The 4585-nt window shown below is 35.0% G+C and overlaps 1 pseudogene; it reads right to left on the reverse strand.

Moving 5' to 3' along the window:
• Positions 1–19: 19 nt before the first annotated feature.
• LOC134231048 (uncharacterized) lies at positions 20–1540 on the reverse strand (annotated as a pseudogene).
• Between the last annotated feature and the right edge of the window lie 3045 nt (positions 1541–4585).

Raw genomic sequence — 4585 nt, forward strand, 5'->3', positions numbered from 1 at the left:
TCATCACACCAGGATGTACCGAGGACATCAGTACAGATTCCAAAGGGAGAGAACATTGACCCCTGACCTGTGTAGGAGAACCTGTGTTGTCCTGATTTATTCACTACCACTACTCCTGTACCATGTTCTGATGTACAGATATCTCCATTGATGTTTTCGGTGATATAGTGTGGTGTATTATACAGTTCCTGTCTTTTGTTATCCCTCTGTATGTTCTGTAGTTCTTTTCCTGTCTTGTTGTACCTGGTGACTTTACCCTCGCTATAATCAGACATCCCCACCAGTAAGTCCCCGTTGATGTGGGAGGAGTGTATGCTGAGTGGTCTCCAGTCTCCAGTTTTAATGAATTCGGTGATATTATTATCCTGTTTTATCCTATTGATGACTTTCTTGTTTTTGTCTGTAAAGATCAGATCCCTGTCTTGTGTGACTGTGTGGTAACCAAGTCCACCACTGGTTTGTATCTTCTGTATGACATTCCCCTGTAGATCTGTTTGGACAAGATTACCATACTGATCACTGACCCAGAGTCTGTCTGATTGATCTAGTGATACATGGTATACTTCATCATCAACGCCTGGTACATTGAACTCCCGGACGTTGGTGACAGAGGCAGATAGAGACATTGTTTGTTTCTTGTCAGATTTCTTTCTGTCTTCTTTCATCTGTTTATGTGTAGGTTTCATTGCTGTATTGTAGACACTTTCAATGGGCCTAATTTCTCTCTTCTCAGCTTTAGTGTTGGGGACCTGTATTTTACCAAGTAATTTGGTGACATCACTTTCGCTGATTTGACCAGCAGTAAATCCTGGTGTGACTGGTTTTGTTGTCTCTGGTATCTCAGATCCTCTCAGATATTAATTTCGGTGGTTCTGTAGAAGATAGACATCTGTGGAGCTCTTTGACAAGGTTATTAAGATAAGTGATGTAATCATCCATGGTCCTGTCTTGGGTTTTTAAATCTTCTAACAGTGAATGCTCTATCTGGTCTAGCTGCTTCAGGTTATCAGATATGACTGTGTCCACCAGACTTTTCAGGGTCTCACCTTCAGTCTTCAAGGATTTTCTGATGTTGTCCATAAGGCGTTTGATTTCTGAGGAATCTTTTTTAATCTCTTTCTGTAAATCTTGTGATGTGGGGAGAAAATACTCATGAATTTTGGAAATTTCCTGTTGGATGAGTGCAAATTTTTCTGTGTAGACTGCTTCAAGATCAACAAATTTATGCCTTTCGTGGTCTCCCATCATAGCACATTTAGAACATAACGGAACTTGGCATTCTTCACAGAGCATGTCCACATCTTTAGTGGGGTGGATCTTGCATTTCTCCACAGGAAGTTGTTGTTTGTTGCTGGTAAAGGACCACCTCATGGTTCTTGTATTCTGGACTTTTCAGATGTTCATCGCTGCATTGTTTACACAATCTTTGATGACAAGGGTTGCAATAGAACTCACAGTTTCTTTCACAGTCATTTTTTTCAATGCTGCATTCTAAAAAGTGCTGGGCTGTGCGAGGAATATCAATTTTAGATAACGCCATCTGAAAAAATAGGAATACCCAGTATGAGGGTTGTCCGTAAAGTTCGTGGACAGGCTAAGAATTAAACAAAAGATGCGTCATTGATATTTATTGTTAGCATATTTCTAATCCTTTACTAAATGTGAACTGAGAAATGTAAAATCTGATTCAATTTCAAATGTTTAATTACAATTATGACTTCATTATTAGACTTTGAATGGAGACCCAGAGCACCTCGAAATTTTAATTCAAAATTTATTTATCACTTAATAATTTAATTTCCTATTAACTATGATTCTGAGGAACATATAATATTTTGTATAACATAACTTGCCTAGGTTACAATGAGTTACGTCAAAAACGTATTACTCCGCGTGACGGTTTTTTTAGCTCTTCTCAGCCGAAGGCTCAAAGAGCTAATGCTATGGGCATTTGTGCGGTGTGCGGTGTGCGGTGTGCGTTAACTTTTCAGAATATGGGCCATAACTCAAGAACCCTTTGGCCAATCTGTGTCAAATTTGTCGCAGGGTATCCTTGGCCCAAGGGCTACCATTTATACTAAAATAAGGGTTGGGACCCTAAAACAAGGGGAGATAATCAGGAAAACAAAACCAAAAGTACTGGTTGCAAAAAAATCTTCTTCTCCAGAACCACCAGCCAGATTTTCACCAAACTTACATACAATGATCAGGATATGTTGAAGATTAAAAATTTTAACCATGACCCTGGGGCAAAGGGCGTGGTCTCAAGGTCACTTCAAAGTTGACCTGAATTTTAAAATTTAAAGAAATCGTTTATATTTTGCTTACTATTAGGACTAGGATCATCAAATCTTGTAAGTTGATGCATCTCAGGACTTCACATCATGTTAACTAAAAGTAGGTAGGTGACCTACTTTTTAAATTTTGTAAACATTTGTTTTCAGATTAATTTGAGGGATTTTGGGGGCTTTAAGGCCTATGATTTAAACATTGTCAGTTGATGCATCTTGGGTCCTTGAAAAGTCAACCTAAAATACACCGTGACCTACTTTTTGAACTTTATGACTAATTCTTTTTAAAACAATTAAACCAATTATTTCAGACACTGAGAGGTTTAGAATCATCAAATCTTGTAAATTGATGCATCTTGAGACCTTAAAACATTTTTATGAAAAAGTAAGTCACTGTGACCTACTTTTTGTATTTTGCAGGAATTTGTTTTTGAATTGTTTAAAAGGCTTATTTTGATAACCTTTAGACGTAGGATCATCAAACTTGGTCAGCAGATACATCTTGTGACTTTAAAAATTTTTAACCAAAATATAGGTCACGATGACCTAGTTTCAAAATTTTATGGAAATATTTAAGTATCTTAGGTATTTTTTGGCTTAGAATCATCAAACTTTGTGAGTTGATGCATCTTGGGTTTTGGAGATAATGACAAAAAAATAGGTCACGGTGACCTACATTTGACATTTTATGGCTTTATTTAAATATCTATGGTAATTATTGGCTTAGAATCATCAAACTTTATGAGTTGATTCGTCTTTGGGGTTTTAGAGTGACAACCAAAAAAGGTCATAATGACCACTTTTTAAATTTTATGGGTTTATTTAAATATATCAGGTATTTTTTGGCTTAGTATAAACTTTGTGAGATATCATCTTGGGTTTTAAATAACAAAAAGGTAGGTGACCTACTTTTAATTTTTTGGCTTTATTTAAATATCTACAGTAATTATTGGCTTAGAATCATCAAACTTTATGAGTTATGCATCTTGGGTTTTGGAGAGTGACAACCAAAAAAAGGTCACAGTGACCTACTTTTTTCATTTTATAGCTTTATTTAAGTATATTAGGTATTTCTTGGCTCAGAATCATCAAACTTTATAAGTTGATGCATCTTGGGTTTTGGAAATATGTCCAAAAAAATGTCATGGTGACCTACTTTTGACATTTTATGGCTTTATTTAAATATCTATGGTAATTATTGGCTTAGAATCATCAAACTTTGTGAGTTGATGCATCTTGGGTTTTCGGAGAGTCACAACCAAAAAGTAGGTCACAGTGACCTTCTTTCTACATTTTATAGCTTTATACAAAAATATTAGGTATTTATTGGCTTAGAATCATCAAACTTTGTGAGATGATGCATCTTTGGGGTTTTTGGAGAGTGACGACCAAGAAGTAGGTCACGGGGGCCTCTTTTAACATTTTATGTTTTTTTTTAAGTGTCTACAGTACTTATTGGCTCAGAATCATCAAACTTTGTATGTTGATGCATCTTGGGTTTTTGGAAATGATGTCCAAAAAGTAGGTCATGGTGACCTAATTTTTTGACATTTTATGGCTTTATTTAAGTATTTATGGTAATAACTAGTTTAGAATTACTAAAATTTGTTTGTTGATGCATATTTGGTTGTTGGAGAATGTATCTCAGGTTTTCAAAGAATGTAGCAAAAAAAAGGTCACGGTGACCTACTTTTAAATATCTCAAAATTATTAGCTTAAATCTTCAATCTTTGTTTATTAATGCATCTTGAGTCCTCAGAAAACTTCAATCTTAATATAGATTACTGTGATGTACTTATGGTTTGTATAGCTTTTTTTAAAAATATTATCAGTCCTAATTGGCCAAGAATCATCAAACTTTGTCAGTTGATGCAACTTGGGTCTTAGGATACTCAGGGTTAGAGGCTTCAAATAGAAGTGATAGATTTACTTTTTAGAGAGGATTCAAGGCCCTTGGGCCTCTTGTTTAATAAAAATGCTCAAATTGAAGCCTTTTTGGAGGAAAAATTTTTTATGTCTACATTGAAATTAAATTATAAGGAATGAAGCTTATTTCAACTTATATTATCCAATAACAAAACTTGGGGGTTTACGCTTTTTTTTAAACCGCTTGCGGGTTTTTAAGGAAATGCCCCGTTATGTTATATTGGATAACAAAGTTGAAATAAGCTTCATTCCCTTAAAAAAATTTCATTTGTATTTTATTGAATTCTGCAGAAATCTGGATGACTTTTACATCATGAAGTTGACAAAAGTTATCACTTCAAACCAGCAAAATTTGAACATTCAATGTT

The sequence above is a fragment of the Saccostrea cucullata genome, unplaced genomic scaffold (genome assembly GCF_032062105.1).
Source record: "Saccostrea cucullata isolate Sc308-1 unplaced genomic scaffold, CSIRO_AGI_Scuc_v1 ctg23543, whole genome shotgun sequence".
Classification (NCBI taxonomy): domain Eukaryota; kingdom Metazoa; phylum Mollusca; class Bivalvia; order Ostreida; family Ostreidae; genus Saccostrea; species Saccostrea cuccullata.